Source organism: Scyliorhinus canicula, chromosome 6 (assembly GCF_902713615.1).
Source record: "Scyliorhinus canicula chromosome 6, sScyCan1.1, whole genome shotgun sequence".
In the NCBI taxonomy this organism is placed as follows: domain Eukaryota; kingdom Metazoa; phylum Chordata; class Chondrichthyes; order Carcharhiniformes; family Scyliorhinidae; genus Scyliorhinus; species Scyliorhinus canicula.
The window spans coordinates 113,013,913-113,041,703 of NC_052151.1; the positions used below are offsets into that span (position 1 = coordinate 113,013,913).

The following is a 27,791-nucleotide window of genomic DNA, read 5'->3' on the forward strand; positions in this document are numbered from 1 at the left end:
CAGTGATTGACACACAGGATGACCAGTAAGCACACAACACAGTGCAGTCAATCACAAGACAGGACACTACCACTATAAAGCCAGAGGGCACTAGGTTTCCCGCTTTCTCTGGACCCAGCCCCTGAGACAGAGTCCACGAGCTAGCAAGTGCAAACACCATGCGGTAGCTAGTAAGTCTGATCAGACTACTACTAGGTCTCCAGTCAGTTCAGTATAGTGTCGACCTACAGCTGAATATGTTTATCAGTTCTATCGTTGAATAAAACAGCGTTGGATCTTCTCCAGTGTTAGACGTCTGTTTCTAGCTTCCCTGCATCGAGTGCAGTCCACATCGAACCAACCTGCCTAACACATCAAGGACAAGAGCAGCAGATACCTGGGAGTCCCACCACCTGGAGGTTCCCCTCCAAGTCACTCATCATCCTGACTTGGAAATATATCGCCGTTCCTTCACTGTCGCTGGGGTAAAATCCCGGAACTCCCTCTCTTACAGCACAGTGGATGTACCTACACCTCAGGGGCTGCAGCAGGTCAAGAAGGCAACTCATCACCACCTTCTGAAGGGCAACTCGGGATGGGCAATGAATGCTAGCCTTACCAGCGACACCCACATCCTGTAAACACATTTTATCAAAATCTACCTGACAATGTGGAAAGTTGCCCAAGTATGTCCTGTACACAAGCAGGGCAAATCCAGTCAGGCTAATTACTGCCCAATTGGTCTACTCTCCCTTATCTGTAAAATAATGAAATCTTTTGTCAATAGTGCTATCAAAAGTGGCACTGACAAAGCAACAATTTACTGGCGCTCAGTTTGGGTTCTGCCAGGGCCACTGACCTTTCAACCATATTGAAGCCTTGGACCAAATGTAGACAAAAGGGCTGAACTCCAGAGGTGACGTGAAAGTGACATCCCTAGATATTAGGGCAGCATTTGACTGTGTGTGACATCAGGGAGCCCCAGCAAAATTGGAGTTAATGTAAAGCGGAGGAACCTCTCTGCTGGTTATCATGCCTACCACAAAGAACGGTGGCTGTGGTTACTGGAGGTCAATCATCTCAGTCCCATGATATCACCTCAAGTGTTCCTCAGGGTTTGTCCTAAGCCCAACCATCTACAGCTATTTCATCAATAGCCTTACCTCCATCATAAGGTCAGAAGTGGAGATGTTCGCTAATGAAGGCATGATTTGCGACTCCTCAGATACTGCCGCCTTCTGTGTTCCTATAGAGCTAGATCGGGACAACATGCAGGCTTAGGTTGATAAGTGGCAAGTAACATTTGTAGTGCACAAGTTCAGGTAACGACTATCTCCAACACCAAAGCTCACGGGCCTAAAATGTAGAACAAGGAAATCTCACTTCACTCATCATGCACAATCCATCCCTAATGTGAACTTGTGCAAGGTAATTTACAACAATTACCAATCATTCAAATTAATGACGTGCTGAGAGATTCACTCACAGAATTGTTCTTTGAGAATTACTAAAATGACCAGTATGCTTCTGTGTGCATAGTCTGAAAATTACTATGAACATTAATATAACAAATTTAGTATGCATATAGCAAATTTCTCTCTTGACTATCTTAACAAAGTCAAGCTATTTATCTTAAATGGGTACAGTAAGAAGTCTTACAACACCAGGTTAAATTCCAACAGGTTTGTTTCGAGTCACTAGCTTTTGGAGCACAGCTCCTTCCTCGGGTGAATGAAGAGGTGGGTTCCAGAAACATATATATAGACAAAGTCAATGATGCAAGACAATACTTTGAATGTGAGTCTTTGCAGGTAATTAGGTGTTTGCAGGTCCAGATGGAGCAACTGGAGAGAGGGATAATCACAGGTTAAAGAGGTGTGAATTGTCTCAAGCCAGGACAGTTGGTAGGATTTCGCAAGCACAGGCCAGATGGTGGTGGGGGGGGGGGGGGGGGGGGGGGGGGGGTGAATGTAATGCGACATGAATCCAAGGTCCCGGTTGAGGCCACACTGATGTGTGCGGAACTTGGCTATAAGTTTCTGCTCGACGATTCTGCGTTATCGCACATCCTGAAGGCCGCCTTGGAGAACACTGACCCGAAGATCAGAGGCTGAATGCCCTTGACTGCTGAAATGTTCCCTGACTGGAAGGGAACATTCCTGCCTGGCAATTGTTGTGCGATGTCCGTTCATCCGTTGTCGCAGCGTCTGCATGGTCTCGCCAATGTACCACGCTTCGGGACATCCTTCGGGGCAGGAAAGGTCAAACCATAAATTGTAAATAGCTGTGGCCCAAGTACTGATCCTTTAAATACCACAAGTTGCAACCTGTCAACTGGAAAATAATTATTTTATTTGTACTCTCTATTTTCTGTTGAATAACCAATCCTCAAGCCCTGCTAAAGTATTATCCCAAATCCATGAGTCAAAATTTTGTGTCATAACTTCCTCGGTGGCACTTTATTGAATGCTTTGTGAAGATCCAAATACTTTAGATCCACTGGTTCTTTCTTATCCATCCGACTAGCTACAAAGCACTGATTGCAAAGCACTGATTGTAAAAACATGATTTCCCTTTAATAAATCTGTATTGATTTCTGTTTACTCATATTACGATTTTCCAAGTCTCCTCATACCTAATAATAAGATTCGAGCATTTTGCCTACTACTGATAAGCTAACTGAACTCTATTCCTCGTTTCTTAAATGGCGGGATTACGTTTGCTAACTTCCAATTCTTTGAATTGATCTCGAATCGGAAGAATTCTGGAATATGAAAACCAATGCATTCACCATTTCTACTTCCTTTTAAACCTCGAGGATGCAGGTCATAAGGTCCAGGGAATTTGACGCCACATAGTCCTATTAATCTCTCCAGCACTATTTATTTGTGTTTCTGTACATATTCCTTAAGTTCCTCGTTTTCACTAGACCTTTGATTTCCCATCATTTCCAGAACTTCTTTTATGCCTTTACCCTGAAGACAGATATAAAGTAATGTTTTAATTTATCTGCTATTTCCTCATTCCCACTGATAATTTCACCTGTGCCTGCCTCTAATGGATTCATGTTTATTTTCATGAATCACTTTGTAGCTAGGAACAAATTTTATAGAGGTCTTCGGTCTTCTAGTGCTCATTTGGGTCCGACATGTCTCGGATGCGAACTCGAGTCTTAATTGTTTTTATCAAGTTGAATACTGGTTTTGGTACACTCAGTAAAGGTTGCTCATGCTGATTTATGCTTTGCACCAAATTCAAGCTTATGACCACCACAGCAAAATGTGATCATTTTGATGGTTGCACTATTACAATTGCTCAGTATGTCATTTTGATTTAATTTTTTTCCTAATGCTCTGTTTTTTTCTGTTCTTGGAGGCTAGTCACCTCTATATATCCGTTGTGGAGCAGGACAGATTGGGGTCATGTCCATTTCTAGGACCACAGATGCCAATGCAAGTTTGTGTTCAGAAGCTACTCTTTTCATGCGGAAAGTTGAATGATATCCTAAGGTGAAATGATCCATTTATGCATATTGGCAGGCTGAGAACTGTTGCAAAATCACAGCTGTGGCTGGCAGACCAAAATATCAGCTAGCGTTGGGACTTGGCCTTGTGATCCTGAGGGTACACAAAGCAAAATGCTCAAGAGTTGCAATCCAGCACTCCCAATGAGCAGACTGTTTGGTAAGGCAGCTGGACGGTATTTATGCTAGCAGGAATGGGTGGAACATTCAATCCTGTGATAGCTCTGGATTTTGTTGAAAACATTTATTATCTTAACATAGTTTTACATGAATCTCGTTAAAGGGGAAGTATTTACATAAAACTCCTCAACAACCCTTTTGTTTGTTAAGGGAAAGAAGTGTGAAAAGCGACATGCTTGTGGTGATTCAACAATGTATTTTAATGAGTAATTCTGTCTTGTTTGCAAACAAATGACAGAGAATTTGCTGAATAACTCTTCTCAAAGATCAAGGCGGGATTCTCAGTCTCGCCAGCCGGTCAATGGGGTTTCCGTTTGTGGACATCCCCACGCCGTCGGGAAATCCCCAGCTGCCGGCGGAACAGAGAATCCCGACAACGGGGATTCCAGCCCCATGTTCCGTTAGTGAGCAGTCATATGTGCTTTTTTAGAACAGGTTTACAATTTCACAAGAAAGTGTGGGTGTGGTGTTGCTGGTGTGGTGGTGGGTGGCAGAAAAGAAGCACTGATTCATAATCCTGGCACTAATGCCAAGAAACATACACTGGGATCCTGGTATTTAAAGACATTGCTTAGATGCTCCTAAGTAAGCATGAATGAGTCAACTTACTTCCTTATTGCTGCCTCCGTTCCATCCACTTTCCTTGTCACTGGGACTTTCAGATACACGACCACAGCTCTCTCATCATAAAAAGCATATTGGGCTCTACGATGTTAAGGGGAATTCAAATCTATTTTCGGTGGGTGGAGTATGCACCGCGTTTCATGCTCCAAAATTCAGCCTGTCGTGAATTTCTCGGGCTATCTTTCCTGGCAGTGAGCTGCTTATTAGTGTAGCTCTTCATGAATTTTAAATTGAATCCCATCATGAAAATGTCAGGCCTCTCAATATTCCATCAGATAGACATTCGTATCGCTGCACCAGACACACAGACGTGGTCCTGAATATCTGCGCAGATGGAGAGGCTCGCTGCGTGGAAATTCTGTAAGAGGCCCGAACCCATAAGTCCTGTCCCCACACCTAGACTCCACTGTTTTCACGGGGTGGGGTACTTTGAGGACAGTGGCTGGGTAACACCGTTAGCAGAGGAAAGGCATCCTTTGGGAGAGATATGACAGACTTTGGGACAGGTTAGGTGCCCTGCAGGGTTAATAAAAGCAATTGTGTGTACAAAATGCATTAACGCATTTGAACTGTCTTAGCTGTCAATGGATTTAACCCTGTTGGGCTTTAAATTTAAAGAAAGTACGAAATTAAAGAAAACAGTTTCTGATATTTCACTCAGTGCATTGATATAAGCCTAAGAACTATCATTATAGGTTTAGGCTGTGTGTAGATTTTATAACCTGATATTATCAAATTGGGGTGCCTGACAATTGAGCAGTTTGACTGACAGCTCAGAATAGAAATGTTTGTTTTCCTAAAAGATGAGCTGAAGGAATTATAATGTATTAATTGATTTTTTTTTCATAGATGAGGGAATATTTTTTAAAAGGGTAACATCATCCATAGACACACAACTTTATTTTATGCCATTGTGGCTCCTGAGGTTTGTCTATGGTGAATGTTAGGCCAGTTATCATGGAAGTGATAAGGGCAAAGGGTGGTGGGTGGGGAGGATGGAGGACAGTAGTTGGCATGTGGGCTATAACAATATGGGGATGAGTGGGTTAGGTAGGTTTGCATGAAGATATGAAGAGCCCTGTGGAATGGGTGGAATGGTATAGGGTGCCTTTGGGAATATGAGGGGTCATGGAAATGGGTAGAGGCACATAGGGTTACATGGGTATATGAGGGCCATGAGGGATCGGTAGAGGGGCTTAGTGGGTTTGAAGGACCGTGGGGCGGGGGGGGAGGGGGGTTGCTGAGGTTGCATAGATTGGCAGGATTGGTCACTGGAAGCGTGTGGGGAGTGAGGGCTGGAGCGATGCTTTTTGTTTTATGTATTTTTAAATGACTTCATCAAATTGCCAAGCACCAGCTAACTCACCTCTGCACCCATCAGCATCCACACTCATCTCGGGGGCAGCTGGCTCAACATATAATCCAGCCTGCCCTCCCAGAATGCAAATCTGAACTCCTGACCTCTTTTCCTGAAATCAGTTTGAAGTTTGGCAGAGATGGGAATTTTTTTTGTCTCTGCACTCCTGACCCAGGTGTGAAAATATGGGCTATGCTTTAGATGTATAGATCATCACTGCTAATGACTGCTGTGTCCTGTTGCTTCTCATTTATACCGACCAAATTGGTGATTTATTGCATACTCGGTGACTGTTGCACTGTTGGGGATGTTGCTTCCTTTGTTGAGATATTAAATAAGGTCCCATTTTCCATTCAGCAGGAAGATTCCATGGCAGAAGCGCCTGTAGCTTCATCAGAACAATGCAATCAATGTACATTAACTAATAATTTATTTGCTGTTTGTGGGATTGTACTGTTCCTTTTGCGTAAATCACATCAGTAACTACACTTTAAAGAAAATGATTCATTGTTGATTAATTGCTAGGGGTATTCTGGGGAAATGAAAGGTAATGTTAGGTGCAAGTTACTTATTTTCCTTCCTGCGAGTCCGGTTTCAGGTATGCTGGTAATGCCTCTCTATTTAACAATGTTGTCATTCAATTTAATACCACAATTATTCTAACATGGTTGATGGATATTATTCAATGCACCAGGCTATTCCAAGCTGAGGAAGTATTGTTTGAGGTACGTCTGCTTCAATGACTATCCTCGCTCTGGTGTGAATCTCATTGTTCATTCAGAGTCTACAAAGGGAGACAGATTGAATAAGTAAACGGGCAAAAACTGCAGATGGTGTATAATACGGGGAAATGGGAACACGTCCACTTTATCAAGAACAATAGTGTATTATTTGAATGGAGAGATTGCATAACTCTGCAATACATAGGATCTGGGTGTCCTGGTACATGAAACACAAAACGGTATTATGCAGGTACAGCAAGTGAATAGGAAGGCAAATGGAATGTTTTTGCTTATTGCAAAGGGAATTGTGTATAAAAGTAGGGATGTTTTGCTCTAGTTGTACAAGGCATTGGTGAGACCACATCTGGAGTATTGTGTACAGCTTTGGGGCGCAATCCCCCCCCCCCCACGCCTAGTGGGAGAATCGCTGGGGCGCCGGGCGAGTCCCGCCACGCCGCCCCGGCACCCGCACACGATTCTCCCCCCCCCCCCCCCCCCCAAACCGGCACGGCGAGATTTGCGGCTGGCTGCTTGGAGAATCGGCGCTCGCCGTTTGTAACGGGTGAGCGGCGATTCTCCAGCCCGGATGGATCGAGCGGCCTGCCCAATACGACGGGTTCCCGCCGCCGCCAACCACACCTGGTCACTGCCGGCGGGAACAGCACGGGAACGCTGGGGGGGTGGACTGTTGGGGGGGGGGGGAAGGGGGATCCAGCACCGGGGAGCGCTCAAAAGGGGTCTGACCCGCGATTGGTGGCCACCGATCTTTAATTAATTTACTAATTTACGCAGCGCCGCTCCTAGCCCACCGACGCTGGAGTGAAACACTCTGGTTTTCATTCCGCCGTCGGGACTTAGTCTCCCGATGGGAGAATCTCGCCCTTGGTTTCCTTACTTTTTAAAAATAAATTTAGAGTATCCAATTCTTTTTTTCCAACTAATGGGCAATCTAATATTGCCAATCAATCTACCCTGCACAACGCAGACTGGGCGAGAATGCGTAAACTAAGCACAGACAGTGACCCGGGGCCGGGATTGAACCCGGGTCCTCAGCGCCGTGAGCAGCAGTGCAAACCACTGCTCGATCGCACCGCCCTGGTTTCATTACTTAAGAGAGGATATAATTACATTAGAAACAGTTCAGAGAAGGTTTGACCAACTGATTCCTGGGATGAAGGTGTTATTTTAGGAGAAAAGTTTAATATCCACTGGAGTCCAGAAAAGTTTCATCATAAAGGTTGATTTAGGCAAAGAAAAATAAGGCCACAACGCGGCATATAGGACATCAATCCCAGTCGGGGCTATCCTATCTGTCCATTCCAATCCTGGCCAGCTTTTAAATGCCTAGTTCACGCGTCTCAGCTGCTAGGCCTCCGGTCCTCAACGGGGAGTTTGTATTCCACAAGCCCCACAGGAGATCAATTGGGTTATCCTGGTGGGTCTCATGAGGGTGATTACATCCCACTCCTCTGAAGTCCACAAGTCCTTCTGTTATTGAGGATGGAGTACGGTCTCCTTCGTTGTTTTGCCCATGGCTGTGTTTGCTGTGGTTGTCGGGCTGGTTCGGGGGGGCTGTAATGTGTTGGAGAGTGTCGCTTCCCTGCCCATCATCTGGGGGGCTGTCGGCAGTCTCTCCCAAGCCAAACTGTCATCTGTGTCTATGGATGCTTCTGTCTTCATGTCTGATCCAGAATCTTCCATCTCGTGCATATCTGCTTCTTGGCCTTTGGGGAGTGTTGCTCCTTGGTCCCTGAATGATGGGCAAAAGGGACAAAGGACTGATTCATCTGGCGGGGCTGGTCCTGGTGTGGGTTCCCTGCCTTTATAATGGTCATTGTGTTTGTGTATTGTTTGCTCCTTGGCTTTGACCATAATTAGAATGGACAAATCTTCTTCACTAAGTTCCCCGGTATCCACCGGGCATCGCCTCCCAAATTGCGAAAATTCACAGTGTCCCCTGGCTTGAACCCTCTGGCTGTGGTACTTTTTATGGAGATCTTATTTTCTCTCCACTTTCCTGCCAATATTAGGAAAGGTCAGGCTGAGAAGGTTTCGTAGTCTTCGGCCCATCAGCAATTCTGCTGATGCTATCTCAATAGCTAAATGAGAACCACGTCAATTTTGTCTCCTTGGATCCCGTTTCTTGATTTTTATGCTCCACTTAAAAGTTTGTATCCTCCTCTCAGCCAGGCGGTTTGAAGAGGGGTGGTACAGGGTAGTCCAAATGTGTTTTACTCCATTCGCCTACTTGTATTGTGAGAATTCCACACTGGTAAAAGGGGTACCGTTATCAGTAACGAGTACCCCCGGGATACTATGGACACTAAATGATTGGTGTCCATGAAGTGGTGGACGGCATCGGTAAGCTCCCAACGTTTTGAATGGGTATCGACGAGTAAGAAAGTTCCAACAAAGTTGGAACACGCCCAGGGTCAGCCTGGTCACACCTGGGAGTGAAAAGCAGCCGATGGTGGGAGCTTTTGATGCTCCAGACATGCTGTACACTGCTTCACCAACCTCTCGATGTCACCAACAAACCCCAGCAAGCACACTTAACGTCTGGTGATACAAAGACCAAACAAAGAGCAAAGAAAAGTACAGCACAGGAACAGGCCCTTCGGCCCTCCAAGCCCATGCCGACCATGCTGCCCGACTAAACTACAATCTTCTACACTCCTTGGGTCCGTATCCCTCTATTCCCATCCTATTCATGTATTTGTCAAGATGCCCCTTAAATGTCACTATCGTCCCTGCTTCCACCACCTCCTCCGGCAGCGTGTTCCAGGCACCCACTCCCCTCTGTGTAAAAAACTTGCCTCGTACATATCCTCTAAACCTTGCCGCTCGCACCTTAAAACTCTGCTCCCCCAGTAATTGACCCCTCTACCCTGGGGAAAAGCCTCTGACTATCCACTCTGTCTATGCTCCTCATAATTTTGTAGACCTCTATCAGGTCGCACCTCAACCTCCGTCGACTTGCCAATTCTTATACTCAATGCCCCGGCCAATGAAGGCAAGCATGCTGTATGCATTCTTGACTACCTTCTCCACCTGTGCTGCCCCTTTCAGTGACCTGTGGACCTGTACACCTAGATCTCTCTGACTTTCAATAATCTTGAGGGTTCTACCATTCACTGTATATTCCCTACCTGCATTAGACCTTCCAAAATGCCATTTTGTTCACTCACCGGTGTCCATTGAACAGGATGTGTAATATGGCTTTCCTGCCGTGGCTCAGGATCAGTATACAGTCTCCCCACAGGAGAATGCCATCTTCAAAGCTAAGCTCCTGTCGCTTAGTTGTGAAAGGCCGCAGCTCCTCAGGCAGTTTTTCCTGCAGCCCCCCCCCCCCCCCCCCCCCCCCCCATGCAGGACAATGTGGTTCAACTGTGCCAAGATTGGCTCCTTGTGTGTCCACTCAAGAATTTGCGAGCTGTGACCTGCAAGATGTCCATAAAACTTTGCACCAACACAACTTTGCCTGCTACTGGCGGTGATGGGGTGGGGGTGGGGTGGGGGTGGGGCGTGTCCGCAATGGAAGTTGGCTCAGGGCATCTGTGTGCACAATTTGTGTGCCCGGGCGACACTCAAAATCATACTCTTGCTGCCACCAATGGTATCTTTGGATCTTTGGATCCTGGCTGATGCTGTCAGTGCGATTAACTTGCCTTCCTTGAACAGGCTGAGCAACAGTTTCTCATATGTTAAGGTTGCAAAAAAAGGGTCGGCTGAAATGTTCTATCTCAGCTGGCAGCCGTTTATTTCCCTTTTCAAAGAGTTGGTCAACATCTGATGCTGGGAGGGAAGGGAGGGCATTGGGACTGGTTGTTGTTTCTTGGGGTTTATGGCGGGTAGATGCAAAGGTTGGAATATTGTTAATTGTTGTACTTAAATGATTGTAATGGTGTTAGTCTGAAATATTGTGATAATTTTTTTAAAACTGGAATTAGGGGCGGGTTGGGCGACGGGGAATATTTTTTGTATATTGTATGAATCTGATTGAATATTTTGTATGTTTGTAAACTGAAAAGTTTAATTAAAATACTTCTTAAAAAAAGATTGCCGCCCATAAAAGTCGCCCATAAAAGTATTAGTGAAACGTTTTGATCGTGAAGGCTACAGTCAGTCCTTCCCTTTCGATCTGAGCATACCTGCGCTCTGTGTCAGCCCAAGTTCTCTATGCGTAGGCTACTGGCCTCTGCGTCCAATTGTCTATCTGGTAGGACAACACCACCCCAATGCCATATTGAGAGGCATCACCTGATCAGGAGCATCCAGAAAGGTTGTAATGCGTTAGAAGCCTAGAGAACAACAGTTGTCACCTTACTTTGGCAAACATCTCCTCTTGCAGTGTCCTGCATGCTTGTTTCTGATGTTTTTTAGGAGTGTATGTCGAGGTGCTAATATGGTTGCCAAATTTTGAATGAATTTACCATAATAGTTTGAGTCTGAGGAATGACTGTATTATGCTCTGTTGTATTCTCTGGCATGGGGCCTGTTTGATTAGTCAAACCATTCTCTCCATCGGGTGCAACCTGTCCTTGTCACCCCGGTACCCAGGTATGTGACTTCTTTTGCCTGGAATACGCACTTATCCCTTTTTAGGCAGACACCTGCCTCAGAGAAACAGTGGAGGACTGCCTCTGAATTATCCAGATGTTCCTTCTCAGTAAATCCCGTAATCAGTGCATCATCCTGGGCGATTGCCACCCTCGGGAGCCCTTGAAGGATGCTCTCCATAACCCGCTGGAAGATCACTCAGGCGGATGATGCTCCGAATGGAAGTCTGGTGTATTCCTACAGACCTGTTGATATTGATGGTCACATATCTCCTGGACGCCACACTCAATTCCAACTAGATATGGTTCACATCTAATTTGGAGAAAGACTGTCCTCAAGCTAACTTTGCATAAAGGTCATCCAATCGTGGCATCGGGTATTAATCAAAACAGGAGGCCTTGTTCCCCGTCAATTTATAGTCGCCACACAGGTGGATGGTCTTCTCCAGCTACAGCACCGGGACTACAGGTGCTGCCTGTTATGTTCTGTGTTGTGACCATAGTACAGATGCACACAACAAACTACATAGCTAACAAACTGATAAAAACGGCAATGAAATAAATGAGCTCAGTAAATTCTCCAGAAACTACTTCTAGTGCGAGTGTTCTGCACTATAACTTACTACCCACTGCCAAATCTCTCCAGTCACATTGTGTATTTCTATCGCCACCTGCTGGTCAGAGGTCATACCAATAACTATATTCATTGATGTGCATATACATATCATCACATCCCCCTTCCTTTGGAAGTGTTAACATTTACAAATATAATTGCTTTACAAAACATGATATGCATGACTGTACGCAGTTGACTACAAGTTCAGTCTCTCAGGTTTCTGACGTAATCTGGTTGATCTCCTGAGCAATGGCTGAATAGGCGATCGTATTCTACCTTCATATATTGTTGGTGTTCCTGCTTGTTCTGTATTAATTGCTGCGGATGTTTCTCTGATCGTTGGCTCTGATGGGTGGTCTTTATCCTCTTCAAGTGTTTTGGGATTACACACCAACTCTTCTGCTGCACTCAAAATGAAGGGACGTCGAACTTTCATCAGCGCTCTTTGGTTTCTTCGCAAGACCTGAGTCATCCTCAGAGATGATGACAAACGAATGTGGACCTGCCTATTACAGTACTTTCGTAAGCCTTGACCATCCATTTCCATTGCTATCCTCCAGTCGAACCGTGTCACCTGGATGCAGTGGCTGGAGCTTCCTTGCGGGTCTATTGTAGAACCCCTTCTGCCTTCTTTAAGAAGAAGCAGTTTCTGCTCCAGTCCTAGATCCACAGGGTGCGTCGCGATGGAAGGCAGGGTCATTCTTAGGATATATATATCGTTCTTGAAAAGTGTGTATATATATATACAAAATTGGCTCTTTGTTTTCTCGCCAATAAAATCTTTAAAGTGTTTTCTCTCTGGCCACAGAAAAGAACACTTTGTCTGTTTTAAATGTGTTTCTCTTGAGCCCACTGAAACACATTGTACCAGAGTTACCGCCGGCTCGGACTCTGACCGATTTTTAGACCAGCAACTGAGTTCGAAAAGTCCGTCAAAATTGGTGTTAAAATCCCTTGTGGACTTCCGAGAGCTCATTGAGAAGGCCTTCGATTTAAAATCGGGACCGTAGCTCAAAGTGGCACTTTCCTGGGTATTTTCAAAGTGCTACCACTGCCAGAAAATGTTCTAAAAATCATGTTCCCGTCGCAGGGTCATTCTTGGCTGTCTATACATTAGCAGCTGTGCTGGTGACAGCCCACTGATAAGTGGAGGCGAACGAAAGCTCAAAAGTGCCAGATACATATCTTCCTGGCTGTCAATGGCTTTTTTAAACAGCTGTTTGACAATGTGCATGCCCTTTTCTGCCTTCCCGTTTGACTGAGGATATAAAGGACTTAAAGTAGTGTGCTTAAAGTCATAATGACGGGTGAACTCAGTCCACTCATAATTTTTGAAACAGGGACCATTGTCAGTCATAACAGTGTTTGGTATGTCATGCCGGGCAAAAATCTCTTTAACATGTTGGGTAACACACCGAGCAGCCGAGTTCACTAACTGTGCTACCTCTGGGTAATTAGAGAAGTAGTCGATTACCAGAAGGTAGTCTTTTCTATTGGTCAAAAAATCCATGCTGTTGTCTGCATCCTGCTGCAGTAACACCGCTCCCTGGCCATCCTGAGATGCATCGGTTCCAATTTTGGTCTTTTTCGCAGGGTTGAAAAATGCCAGAACTGGTACTGTGGCCAACGAGATATGCAATGCTTGTCACTCCTGCTCATGTCTGGGAGACCATTGGAACATTGCATCCTTTTTTATCGTGTCGGAGGTGAGAGGTTCTCGATGCCAGATTGGGAATAAATCTGCCAACAAAGTTCATCGTCCCTAGTTCTCATAGGATGTCTTTTTTATCTGTGGGACTTGGCATTATCAAAATAGCCTTTTTCTTCTCATTATATAGCTGCACACCTTGTGCAGAGAGCCTGTCCCCCAAGAATGTGATGCTGTCAATCCTGATTTGACATTTTGCTTTATTAAGCTTCGGGCCATTTTTTCTTTATTGTTTGTAAGGCACGGAGAAGTCTTCTGTCATGGACTCTCAGATTATTATGTCAACCACATAGACCTCTGCCACCTGGGCTGGGATTCTCCCTTACCCGGCGGGGCGGGTGTCCCGGCGGGACGGTGGCGTGAACCACTCCGGCGTCGGGCCTCCCCAAAGGTGCTGAATTCTCCGCACCTTTAGGGGCTAGGCCCGCGCCGGAGTTGTTCCCGCTCCGCCGGCTGGCGCGAACGGCCTTTGGTGCCCGGCCAGCCGGGGCCGAAAGGCCTTCACCGGCCGGCGGAAGTCAGCGCATGCGCCGGAGCATCAGCGGCTGCTGACGTCATACCGGCGCATGCGCAGGGGAGGGGGTCTCTTCCGTCCCCGCCATGGTGAAGGCCATGGTGGGGGCGGAAGAAAAAGAGTGCCCCCACGGCACAGGCCTGCCCGCCGATCGGTCGGCCCCGATCGCAGGCCAGGCCACTGTGGGGGCAACCCCGGGATCAGATCGCCCGCGCCGCCAATCCTGCCGGTACCAGAGGTGGTTTAAACCACGCAGGCAGGAAAGGCCTATCAACGGCGGGACTTCGACCCATCATGGGACGGAGAATCGCCGTGGGGGGCCTGCCGACCAACATGGCGCGATTCTCGCCCCCGCAGAATCTCGGTGGGCGGAGAATTCGGGACACGGCGGGGGCGGGATTGACGCCGGCCCCTGGCGATTCTCCGACCCCCCGGGAGTTCGGAGAATTCCACCCCTGGTAACCTTCTATGTGCTCCATAGCACAATGGAAAATTTCTGCGCAGAAATTATGCCAAATTGCATCCTCAAGAAACAGTAGTGCCCAAAGGGTGTGTTAAACATGCACAGCTTTATGCTCGCTTTGTCCAGTTTGAACTGCCAGAAAACTTGTGACGCGCCCAACTTGCTGAAACATGTCGAACCAGCCACCTCACCTGTTATTTCCTCCCTCCTTTGGAATTGGGTAGTGCTCTCTCTAGATATTAAGGTTCAGGTCTTTGGGGTCCAGGCACACGCAGATCATTATTCTGATTTTATACACACACCATAGAATTAACCCAGTCTGTAGGTTCCTCTATCCCTCTGATGACTCCTACAGCCATCATTCTGTCTAACTCGGCCTTCAATTTATCCTTCAATGGAGCAGGTACACGTCTTGGCGTGTGTACAACTGGCTTTGTATTCTCTTTCAATTGAATGCAGGATGTGAAAGGCAGGGTGCCAAAGCCTTAAAATATCTCCGGAAAGTCCTTTATGATGGATTCTTTGGATGCATGTTGGTGGGGTGTCATGCTTTCTACTGTGGGCAGCTCGGTAGCACAGTGGTTAGCATAGTTGCTTCACAGCTCCAGGGTCCCAGATTCGATTCCTGGCTTGGGTCACTGTGCGGAGTCTGCACATCCTCTCCATGTCTGTATGGGTGTCCTCCGGGTGCTCCGGTTTCCTCCCAAAGTCCAAAGATGCGTAGGTTAGACCATAATAAATTGCCCTTAGTGTCCAAAAAAAAAGTTAGATGGGCTTACTGGGTTATGGGGATAGGGTGGAGGCTTGGGCTTATGTAGGGTGCTCTTTCCAAGAGCCGATGTAGACTTGATGGGCCGAATGGCCTCCTTCTGCACTGTAAAATCAATGATTCTATGATAAACCCGCTTGGATGAGCCCAAGCGCTTCACATGCTTCCACTCCTGTGAGCGATTTGCACTCTGTCTCCGCTATGGAAAATGTAATCATGCACATTCTATCTTTGACCGATACTGCAAACTTACATGCTCCTATCATTGCGATCTGATGACCATTATAGTCCTTCAGTAGTACTGATCGACGAACCATTTTCAGTTTAATTTTTTAGCCCTTTTAATGTTCACAAAGTGATAAGCTTGGCCCTTGCTCTCGTGTCGAGCTTGAATTTGATTAGCGTCCCATTAACCATCAATGGAATTGTCCATCTATCTTCTATGGTATTCGCATCTGCATCACTGTGGCTGCAAATAGTGAGGAAAAATTTGCCATTTTGGCTGTTCGGACTACTCGTGTCCTCGGGCGAAATCATGTCCACAGCAGCCAGGTCGATGATGCATATCTCATTAATTAAGTTAACTGGTTTTGTTTGGTTGACTGATGGGCTCGAGAGACATCGCTTAGCAAAGTGATTTTTTCTTCCACACTTAACACACCTTTCCAAATGTGGGACATTGCTGTGGCAAATGTCGATTTCCACATTGCTGGCACACAATGACGGATCCTGTTGGCCGCTGCAAATGGCCGCCCACACTGAGACCACGTTTCTTCTTTGACTGCGTAACAATGCTTATGGCACTGGTGCCTTCTGCCACATTAGCGGCAAAATGTTTCAGATTGAGTGCGCTAAATGCTGTGCATCCAGCTTGCAAGCATGACAAATATTAACAGCATTTTCCAGTTGAAGCTCATCTTACCTTAATAGCCTCTCACGTACTTTGTCATTTGATATCCCGAACACTCTCTGATCGCGGATCATCGACGACTTTAGAACATAGAAAATAGCACAGTACAGGGGCTGGATTCTACCCACCCCGATGCAGAAATTGTGGCTGGCGCCATTGCTGAGAATCCAGTATGACGCTGTAATCGGGGCTGACGCTGGTTCAGCGATTCTCTGGGCACCAAAAATCGGCGTCACATGGGAGTACGCCGCGCCACCAGGGGCCATTGCCAGAGGCCCGCTCTGCCATCCTCAGCCCCCGACCAGCCAAGTTACCAATTGCGTGGAACTAACCTGCTATTGTCAGTCTGGATACTCGCACGGCGGCGGACTCTGTCCGCGGCCACCCTGGCCGGGGACGGGCTGATCGGAGGCTGGGGGAGGCCTTATTGGCGGCCAGGGAGTGATTGTGCCTGGTTTGAGGGTAGGGCGCGTGGCCGATCGGGGGTCTCTTTTTCGAGTCCAGCTCCGTGGTCGGAGTCTGCCATGGAGCATGGCGCGGCCACTGGAGGCTGCCACTGTGCGTATGTGCGGCCTCTGACCTGGAAGTGCGGGGGCCCGTATCTGCAGCAAAAGCTGCAAGATTTACTCTGGGTCCCTGCAGGGCTGTGAATTTGTTTCACTTTTTTCCAGGATTTTCAGGAGTAAAACATTTTGACGCCGGCGTGGGGATATAGGGCGGAATTCACCGCCGGCTCCAAAAATCACGGAGGCCGTCGTGAACTCGGCCGAGGTTCACGACGGCCTCGGTGCCCGCTCCCTGCACCTAATTCACCCCCACCCAGGGGGCTAGGAGCGAGCCCCCGTCGTTCCCAGCCGCGACCTCGGCCGCCGGAAATAATGCCCGAACAGCGCTTCACGGATGACATCAGCGCGCAGACGACGCAAACCCTCGCATGCGCGGTGCCATCTTTCGCCACCGCCGCCCGGCAAGACGTGGCGGCTTGATCTTGCTGGGCGGCGGAGGTGAAAGAGTGCGTCCATTTTGGACGCAGGCCCGATGACCGGTGGGCACCAATCGCGGGCCTGGCCCCTCCGGAGCACAGTCGCGGTGCTCCCGTCCAAATCGGGCCCCTGGATGCACCAAACGGGCATCTGCCGCCCGTTTCACGAATGAAGCGACCAGGTGTGGTTGCTGCCTTGGTGAAACGGGCGTGAAGGGCCGGCTGCTCGGCCCATCGGGCTCGGTGAATCGCCGTTCGCCGTGGAAAACAGCGAGCGCCGATTTTCCTGAGGGGGGGAGAATCGCGGGGGTGCCAGGGGGGCGTAAAAAATGTTGGGAGGCCCTCCCACGATTCTTCCACGCCACGTGGGGAGCGGAGAATTCCGTCCATAGTCTCAGTAATGGAGAATCCAGCCCCAGACCCTTTGGCCCACGATGTTAACGTACTAAATTGCACAACTGCGCCTTCAATCGCAAGTCGGTTAGAAAACTATTGAAAGATTCGCCCACCTTCTGAATGCTTCGCTGTTGAACACAAAGGTATTATAAATGTTGATTGCTTGAGGACCTGCTTCCGTGAGCAGCAACCCAATACCTCTCTCGTCAGGCTGTGCCTGCAGGCCAAGGGCTGCAACAGAATCTGAAGTGCTGGTTAAAAACACGCCAATTCTCATCAAAATTACTGGTGACTTGAAGCTGGTGGGGTGCCTTCAAACCTTCCATCTCTAACTTCACAGTCTTTCCGTGCATTGAGTTCCAGTTGGCCATAATGTACCAGGTAGGCGGAAGAATTTTCTTTTTACTTTGGTCTGTTTTGTCCCGTCTTCTCCATTGTTATCGTCAATTGTTCGACAATCTTGATACCATGTTATGTCTTTGTTCCAACGATGGCCAATTGTTCTCCGGTATATGTTGCAGATCATGCCGTGGTGTCCCTTAGATCCAGGTATTGGATCCCCGTATGATATCCCAGTACTTGTTGGAGGAAAGAAAAAGCTCAAAGTCTGTTCTCGACCGCGTGGTGTTGGTAAAACTTTGTTTAATTCAGAAAAACTGTCTGCACACAGGAGAGGCATGTTCTGTTGCTGGCTTTAGCTCGCAAAAGCCAGCTCTGCCTGTCTCAGAATTAGGTGCATATATATCTAAAGTTCTTCGGAGTCACAGGCAGTTATTGATGTCACTGAATCATTAAGAACAATACAAAGTGATCAGTATGCATATTTTCTGGTCCCCATAATGGGAAAACTATTAACGAATACAGGGGGGATTCTCCGACCCCCCCCCACCGGGTTGGAGAATCGTCGGGGGGCGACATGAATCCCGTCCCGTCCAGCCGCCGAATTCTCCGGCGCCGGAGAATTGGCGGGAATCGCGCCGCGCAGGTCGTCGGCCGCTTGCAGCAGCCCCCTTGGCGATTTGGGCCGAAATTCGGCTCGTAATATGCAGGTCCCACTGGCGTAAATTGGACTAGGTCCCTTACCGGCGGGACATGGCGGCACGGGCGGGCTCCGGGGTCCTGGGGGGGCGCGGGGCGATCTGGCCCGGGGGGGTGCCCCCACGGTGGCCTGGCCCACGATCGGGGCCCACCAATCCGTGGGCGGGCCTGTGCCGTGGGGCACTTTTTTCCTACGCGCCAACCGTGTCAGCCTCCATGATAGCCGATGCATAGGTGAACCCCCCCCTGCGCATGCGCGGGGATGATATCAGCAGCCGCTGATGCTCCCGCGTTGGCCGGCGGAGTCCCTTCAGCCCCAGCTGGTGCGGCGTCATAGGCCTTCCACTCCGGCCGGTAGGGTGCAAACCACTCCGGCGCCGGGCTAGCCCCTGAAGGTGCGGCGGATTCTGCACCTTTGGGGCGGCCGACGCCGGAGTGGTTCACGTCACTCCTCCCGACGGGTCCCCCCGCCCCACCGGGTACGGGAGAATCCCGCCCACAATGTTTCCTTACAATCTCATGGGTTTGTGCTTCACATATTTAACTTCTAGAAGAGGTGCGAATGTGTTGGACAATGGATCCCTTAGACTTACTGGGGCCTCCTGTGTTTCCCTTTTCATATTCAAATGCTCTGTGAGATGATTAAATCATTTCCAATGTGGGTGACGTTAACCCCTTGCTTGCTGGTTTTCCCTTGGTATATGTTTAACCACTTGCCTGCTGGTTTGCCCTTGACCTGTGCTATTACAATACTTTGTAATTTTCACCTGAAGAAGGAGCCGTGCTCCGAAAGCTCGTGTTTGAAACAAACCTGTTGGACTTTAACCTGGTGTTGTAAGACTTCTTACTGTGCTCACCCCAGTCCAACGCCGGCATCTCCACATCATGACAATACTTTGAGACATCTTTATTATACTAATCCTGACACATATAGCAATTTCTTCCGCTAACAGTACTTTTGCTGTCCTATTACTGAGACAGCAGCCCCTGTGTCTGTTTCCATCTCCTAGTGGGTGGCCATTTCTGTGGATGGCAATCTTGATGGGGGATACTCTTGGTGTGGCAATGCCGTTTAGCTCAGGTGTCCTGAGTGTAAAACCCTGGCTCTGAGTAGGTGTGTCCCCCAACCAGGGTGACAGCTCATTGATGGTTCCTGGTCCTGTGGTTCCTTCAGCCACAGGTGCAGCAATGTTGTGAGTCATCCTCCTGGAGTTCATGAGAGATGCCTTGTCGGGGTATAGTGGCCCTTGGCCCACTGGTCTGGTCCCGATACTGCTCGGGTGGTGACTGGGTCTCATAGGCTCTGCTCTTAGGGGGCATAACTCGTCGTCAAAATGGGGGGGGGGGTGGGGGGGGGGGGGGGGGGGGGGGCTGCCCAATGCTATTTACCTCTAAATCCAGTGAGCCTGAAGTTTCTGGACTCCGTTCTCTGTATTTTCACGTGAGAGGGGTAAGTCGATGGCCTTTTCAAGTCCATAGAAGGTTCTGCCAGAAAATTATATTGGGTCGCCATGTTTATGCCACACACGAAGAGGTCTCACAGCATCTCCAGAAGGGATGGCCCATCGTCGCACTGTTCGGCCAGATTACATAGACGCGTCCGGAATTCCATGAACAACTCTCCCGGTGTTTGCCTGACCATGTTGAACCTGTATCTCTGTACTATCACCCACGGTTTGGTTCATAATGGTCCGGCACAAGTGTTACTAGCTTTTTAAAGGTATTTGATTATGGGGCCACCAGGTAGGTAAGGCTTTTGATAATGCTAAAGGTTGGGGCTCTGCAGGCGGTCAGGAATATCACCTTTTGTCAGTCTCCTGTAATAGAATTTGCCTGAAAAAGTAGTGAATACCTTCAGCCTACTGGGCCCAGTCTTCAGTGGCTGCTTCAAAAGCTTCAAGCCTCCCAAAAAGCACTCTGACCTTTCTCTCTTGCAGCAGAATTCAAACGTGGTCCGGACGTCCAAAATCGCAGACTGTAGCTCTGTTTTTCCTCGACATCAGTATAATATCCATAGGTGTTCCGAGAAGGTTTAAACATAAGGGTTTATTAGTTAAAGAAAAATAAGACCGCAACGTGACATATAGTACATCAGTCCCGTAGTGGATTTAGGTTATTCCGGACCTGATAATACTCTATTACTAACCTATGCTCTAGGTTAACCTATCAAAAGAGGGAAACCTGTTTTCCTGCCTAGACTCAGAATAGATCTCACGAAGGGAGAAAGCTTTTTCAGGTCTCAAGCAGTTAAACAAGGTCTCAGTTACTTTTTATGGGGAGAGTTCAGATTTGTCTCTCATAACTAAATCGATACCTCTTGATGTCGTGGGTCCCAGCCTATTCAGGGCTTCCTAAATGAGCGTTTAGGATTCTCAACTTCGAGATTAATTTTCACACAGTATGATTTTAATTAAAGTATCTTTATTGTGAAAATACTACCATTAGATACATACTGAATTGCAGAGTTAGAATATAAGTGAACTAACAGTCTATCTAGTTATCTGTTATTAATACAAAATCGTTAACAGTCCTTAGTTATCTGCTAACATACTAAATTCTCTCAATAGAATGAGATATCTAAAACATGGAATAATCCTAAAGCATCTCTATCAGTTCCTCAGTACATTTCTAAGAAGTTATCCAAAACCATACTGGGTCAGAATAAGAGAGAGGGGATGAGAGCTTCTGCTAAAATGCTTTCTCCTTATATACATGAAAAGTTGCTTATCGGTTCAGGAAGGCATTCGTTACCTTGGCATTTATTGTTAGCTAATTACCTATAGCCAAATGGCTAATTGGATGTACTATCACTGATAGATTTTTTAATAGTTGTGTAGGGTCTGTGTAATTGTCAGGAGTCCTAAAATATATTGGCAAGGGAGGCCCCGTTTGGTCCCTGTCTTTTTTCAGTGTTGTCACTTTCTCCAGATATCAGAACAGACCCTTTAGTGAAGGTGTTATCGTAAGTGTCCAAAGGTATAGTTTGAGAAGGATTTGTGTATCTGTTTATCTGTTCTCATATTTTGAATACTTCTAGGTATAGGGAGTTTGTCTCAAAGAATTTATTGGTCTGTCAAAGAAGAGCCTTTAATTGTTTATTATTAATGAGTCCTTGAAACCAGCTTGGAGTCTCTCCCATCAGGTGATAACCTCTACCTGACCTTTAGCTGGAGTGGTTTTATTCCATCTTGAATTAGAATGCTGTTTGTATAAATGACTGATTTTAAGCTAAATCCTGCAGTGAATGTGCTATCCATCACAGTCCCAGCCGGGACTATCGATCTTGCCAGTTCCAATCCTGGCCAGCTAGTAAGTGCCTGGTTCACGAGTACCAGCTGTTCGGGGCTCCACCCCTCAGCGGGGGAGCTGGCATTCCATGGGCCCCATGGGGTGATCAATTGGGTAATCCTCTGGATCTCACGAGGGTTATTACAAAAAGGTTTTACAGTTTAGCCCTGTATCAATTGGAATTTAGAAGATTCTGAGGGACTTTCATAAGATAGAATCTGAGAGGATTTTCTCCCTATGTGAGAGAGTGGGGCTGGGATTCTCCGAGCCTGTGCAGGGTCGGAGAATCGCTTGGGGGGGGGGGGGGGGGGGCGCAAATGGAGAATTCGCGCCAATCACACCCACGCCGCGGTGCGGGTCGGGACCTGTTGAAAGCGGCCCCGTGACACTTCTCTGCTCTCGACGAGCCGAGTTCCGCCGAGTCCCAGCGGCATGGTCCCGAACACGGTGTTCGAGTCCCGAACTCGCCGTTCTGGCTGGAGGGGCCATCCTGGGGGGGGGGGGGGGGGGGGGGGGATGTGGGGATGGGGGGGGTTCCGACTCCGGGGGGGGGGAGGGGTTTATCCTCCACAGTGGCCAGGCCCGCGATTGGGGGCTACCGACCGGTGGGCGCGCTCATTCCGGGGGCTATGTTCCTCCGCGCAGGCCCCTGTAGGGCTCCGCCCATGTTCTGTTGGGGCCGTTGCGGAGACGGCAACAATGGGCATGCACTGGAGCAGAGACAGCCATCATGCATATGCAGGGACCTGTGCCGCCGTCACGCGCATGCGCGGACCCGGGCTGGCCGTGCAGGGCCGGCTTTCGGCCCCGGAGCAGCGCACAGCATTCCGGCGCAGTTCTCGCCCCCGAAGAACAGGAGAATTACTGGGCCTGGAGACCCGTTGATGCCGGCGTTGCTTGTGCCAGTTTTCATTGCCCATAGGTAATGAAAGGAAGAAGCACGCAGGATTACTCTGAAGTGAGGATTTGGATATCAAAATGGATTTAAATAAGCTTCCTCAAAAGCTGCATGTCAACACTTGGCCGCAACATCGTAGAATCCCGGTCTAGAACTAGGGTGCACTGTTTAAAAATCAGTGACTGGATTCTCTGCTGACAGGATTCTCCATTGTGCCAGCAGCGCACCCACACCCAGGGATTCCCTGACAGCGTGGGGCTTCCCACAATGGAAAATCCCATTGGCCAGATGGCAGGACAGAGAATCCCACTGCCGGCGGGGGCGTGAGCACCACCCAAGGGGTCTCTTTTTAAAATCAAAATGAGGAATGTTTTCCAGAAATTCTCTGGAGAGCAGTGGAGGCAGAGCCATTGAATATTTTTATGGCTGAGTTCGATAGATTCTTGACTAACGAGGGATATAAGGGGTAGACAGAGAAGTGGAGTTTTGAGGCTGCAACCAGATCTGCCATGATCTTATCAAATGGCACAGCCAGCTTGAGCGGCCGAATGTCTGACTCCTAATTCATATGTTTGTGCGCATCACCTCTCCAACCTGGCTTGAATGATGGCAGCAGTACATCATTTTTGTTTCCCAGTATCCATTTGCCCATAGGTAATGAAAGGAAGAAGCACACAGGATTACTCTGAAGTGAGGATTTGGATATCAAAATGGATTTAAATAAGCTTCCTCAAAAGCTGCATGTTAAAAATGGTGACGATTCAACTAAAATAAAAAGTGAGAGAGGTGAAAGAATTGTTGCAGTAAACAACTGCCTGAGAGCAATAAGTGAATCAGGTAACAAATGTTTTAACTGCACACCCATCGGGAAATTGACTGAGAAAATGAGCCCAATTTTTGATGACACACATATCCCTGTCTAGATGTATGCAGCATCTGTCACTTGTGAAAAATCTGAAATAAGTTACTGTGTTTTCAGTAAACATTTTGGGTGCAATTTATTGAGAATCCATTAAGATAATAGCAGTGTTGTGCTCAATGACCTCCTCTGAAGTGTTTTTTAAAGGCAGTGCAGAACAATAGGCAAATTTGTGTTGGTGTGAGGTGACAGCTAAATTTGTTTTAAATTGATGGTAATTATACTTTTCTTGCTTTTTGCTGGTTACCTTTTCAGAAATTAAATGGTGGTGTTTAAATCTTTTTCAAAAAGTATGCAAAAGTAAGATGAATTAGAGTATTACTGAAAATACATTTTTGAAGCTTTTCATCTTGCACTTATTTGGACAAATTCGGACAATCACAAGAATACCAATGTCAAGGGAAACAGCAACTTTATACTGCATGAGAAGAAGGTGCTGATTGGTTGGCAAGTGGACTCTGATTGGTGGAAGCATTGTCATGGAGAATGAGCAGTTGATGGTGATTGGCAGTTGACTGTCACCAAACAGTTAAACCAGACAGCTTGATTCTGCTCAAAGTGTTTCCCTGTGGAATGAACAAGCAAATGGCTATCATTTATTTTGTGTAGCTGAAACAGGCGCAATGTGCGTATATGTTCTTTCTGCCTGTAAAGAACAGAACCTTGTGTATTAATATATGTACCATATAGAACACGCAAATGAACCACTCTGTGACTCTGTTGTTTAGAAGTTGCTGACACCATTCTGGAAGTCGGCATTTCAATGTTGTACAATTTCCAGTGAGGCTACCGGATTTTGAAAGCTTTTCTAAATCACACCTTGTCAGTGGAAGTGTGAACCATGGATTAGAGTCATGGAGTCAAAGAGTTTTACTGCATGGAAAGAGGCCCTTTGACCCATAATATCTGTACCATCTACCTATTCTAATCCTATTTTTCAGCACTCGGTCTTCAGCCTTGAATGCAATGGCATTTCAAGTGCTGATCTAAATACTTCTGAATCATTGTGAGGGTTCCCCCTCTGCCACCCTTTCAAAATTCCAACCACCCACTGGGTGAAAGGGTTTTTCCTCACATTTCCTCTAAACTTCTTGACCATTACTGTAAATCTATGCTCCCTGGTTATTGAGCCCTCCACTAAGGAATCTACCCCTATCTATGCCCCCCATAATTTTATACACCTCAATCAGGTCCCTACTCAGCCTTCTCTGCTCCAGGGAAAACAACCCCAACCTATCCAGTCTCTCTTAATAGCTGAAATGATCCAGCCCAGTCAACATCCTGGTGAATCTCCTCTGCACCCTTTCCGAAGCAATCATTTCCTTTCTATGGTCTGGTGACCAGAATTACACACAGTATTCCAGCTGGGGCCTATCCAGTGTTTTTATACAGCTCCAGCATAACCTCTCTGCTCTTATATTCAGTGCCATAGTTAATAAAGGCAAGAATCCCATAGGCCTTAACCACCTTATCAACCTGCCCTGCTGTCGTCAGACATCTGTGAACATACACACCAAGGTCCCTTTGATCCTCAGTACTTCCTGGGGTCCAACCATTCATTGTATATTTCCTTGCCTTGTTAATCCTCCCAAAATGCATTACCGTACACTTGTCATGGCTAAATTCCATTTGCCACTCTTCTGCCCATCTAACCAGCCCATCTATGTTGTCCTGTAATCCAAGGCCTTGCTCCTCACAGTTTACCACGCCACCAATTTTTTTGTCATTTGCAAAAGCCATGCTGACCATCCTGATTAATCCTTGCCTTTCCAAGTGGAGATTGATTCTGTCCCTCAGAATATTTTCCAGTAGTTTCTCTACCACTGAAGTTAGATTCACTGGTCTGTAATTTCTTGGTTTGTCCCTACTTCCCTCCTTGAATAATCACATCACATTAGCTGTTCTCCCATTCTCTGGCATCTCTCTTGTGGCCAGAGAAAATTTGAAAATTGTTCTCAGAGCCTCTGCAATCTCCTCCCCTGCCTCCCACAGCAAGCTTGGGTACAGCTCGTCTGGCCCTGGGGATTTATCCACTTTTAGGCCCGTTAAAGCTATTAATACCTCTGCCCTCTCAATGTTAAGTTGTTCAAGTAAATCACAATGCGCCTCCCTGATTTTATACCTACATCATCCTTCTCCTTAGTGAACACAGGTGCAAAGTATTCATTTAAAACCTCAGCTATATCTTCCTGTTTCACACACAAATTGTCAGGTCAGTCCCTAAGGGGCCCTACTCTTACCCTGGTCAACCGCCTGCCCTTAATATATTTAGAAACACCTTTGTAATTTCCTTCATTTTACCTGCCAGTGCTTTTTCATGCTCCCTCTTTGCTCTCCTAATTTATTTCTTAAGCAACCCTCTCCACTTCCTCTATTCGTCTTGGGTTGCTGCTGTTTTGAGACCACGGTATCCGCTCTAAGCCTCTAATCCTGGATATCTCTTGACATTCCGGGTTCTCAGGACTTATTGCCCCCACTCTTCACTATCATGGGAACATGTTGGCCCTGTACTCTCTCTATTTCCTTTTTAAATGAATCGCACTGCTCTGATCTAGATTTTCCTACAAGTAGCTGCTCCCAGTTAACTTTGGACAGATCCTGTCTAATTTTATTACAAGTGGTTCTCCCCCAATTAAGAACTTTAATTTCCTGTCCTCCTTTGTCCCCTTCCATGACTACCTTAAATTCTACTGAGTTATAGTCACTGTTTCCAAAATGCTCCCCCACTGAAACTTCATCCATTTGCCCGGCTTCATTCCCTAAAACTAGATCCAGCACCAAGTCCCTTGTAGGACTTTCAACATATTGGCATAAATGGCTCTCCTGGATGTATTTTAAGAATTCTGCCCCCTCTAAGTCTTTCACACTTTGACTATGATATTGGGAAGTTGAAATCCCTACAATTATTCCCTGATTTTTCTTACAATTCTCAGAGATTTACCTACATATCTGCCCTTCTATCTCTCCCTGACTATTTGGGGCCTATAGTACAATCCCAGCAACGTGATCACCCCCTTTTTGTTACTAACTTCTACCCATATGCTTCATTTGAGGGAATGTATCCTGAAGATGGACATGATATTCGCGCTAATCAATAATATAATTCCTCCTCCTCTTTTACCACTCCCTCTGTTGCGCCTGAAACGTCTATAGCCTGGAATGGATTGGAGCAGGGAAGCCTGTACAAGATGAGTAAAAATGGTTTCGCTTCCTTTGCAATTGATCATGAAATGCTGAAGACTTAGTTACAACAGCGTTTACTATACTGAGCAACGAGAGTGCTGTGGTTGGAAAATGTAAGTGACTGTTAAATAAGGGGCAGGATTTACCGACCACCCCGGCGTGTGTTTTTCGGCAGGGGCTGCAGCCCACCAGCAGATCTACCGGTCCCACCGTTGTCAATGGGATTTCCCATTGGTGGTTTTCCAGATGAAATGTTAAACCACGGTCAAGTTGACAGGGTCCTACAGCAAGGAAAAGCAGTGATTGGTGCATATATCCTGCCCAACACTGCTCACTCAACTAACAGCACAAAAATACAACGGGGTCGATTAGAACTGTATGAGAATCAGGAGGTAAGGGTCAAAGTGAGCAGTGAATTTTGACCTTTACTCCTGTATTTCATCTGAATATCTTGACAATGACTTCCACCCAAAGAAACTGAGAGTTACTGTCATAATATACACACAGGTATATGATGGTGCACAGATAGGCAGTGATTGACACACAGGATGACCAATGAACACACAGAACACAGCAGCCAATCACCAGACAGGACACGACCACTATAAAGCCAGAGGGCACTAGTTTTCCCGCTCTCTCGGGATCCAGGCTCTAAGACAGTCAGAGCTCGTGAGCAGCAACTAGAACAAACACCATGTGGTAGTAAGATAGTCTGGTCAGGTTAGCCTCAGGTCTCCAGTCAAGTCAGCATAGTGTCAACCCACAGTTAAAGTATGTATTATAGCTAAGTGTTCAATAAAATCGAGTTGCATTTCTTCAAGTGTTGGAAGCCTGTCTCTCTTACTGCTGCAGTAAACGCAGTCCTCGTAGACCCAGCTTACTCAACACATCAGTTACATCAAAATTGACACGCAGGCCGGAATGGAAACTTGTGGGTGGTTAAGGCCACTGCTGGGGTCACACAGAAATTGTCCCCAGCAAGGCCCGTGAGGAAGGGGTACACTTCTCCCCTGAGCCTCCGAGTTATTTTTCAAACTTAAATTGGCTTCTTCTGATTACTCTGTAGACTCCTGTCATGACTGAAGTGTCGGAATTGACTCGTTGCAAACCACCTGAATCTGAAAGGTAAAATGCTGCTGTGCGCCAATAGGTTTTTCAACCTC

The 27,791-nt window shown here is 47.1% G+C and overlaps 1 protein-coding gene and 1 long non-coding RNA gene across 4 annotated transcripts in view; both read left to right on the top strand.

Annotated features, from left to right (window-relative positions):
• Positions 1-27,791, top strand: part of rcan2 (regulator of calcineurin 2) — a 475,186-nt gene that overhangs the window by 186,656 nt on the left and 260,739 nt on the right. The window lies entirely within an intron of this gene.
• LOC119967405 overlaps positions 1-27,791 on the top strand; it is a 63,384-nt gene that overhangs the window by 29,889 nt on the left and 5,704 nt on the right. The window contains exon 2 of the long non-coding RNA XR_005460978.1: positions 27,695-27,753. This is a non-coding gene — a long non-coding RNA (uncharacterized LOC119967405). The remainder of the gene's footprint in view (positions 1-27,694; positions 27,754-27,791) is intronic.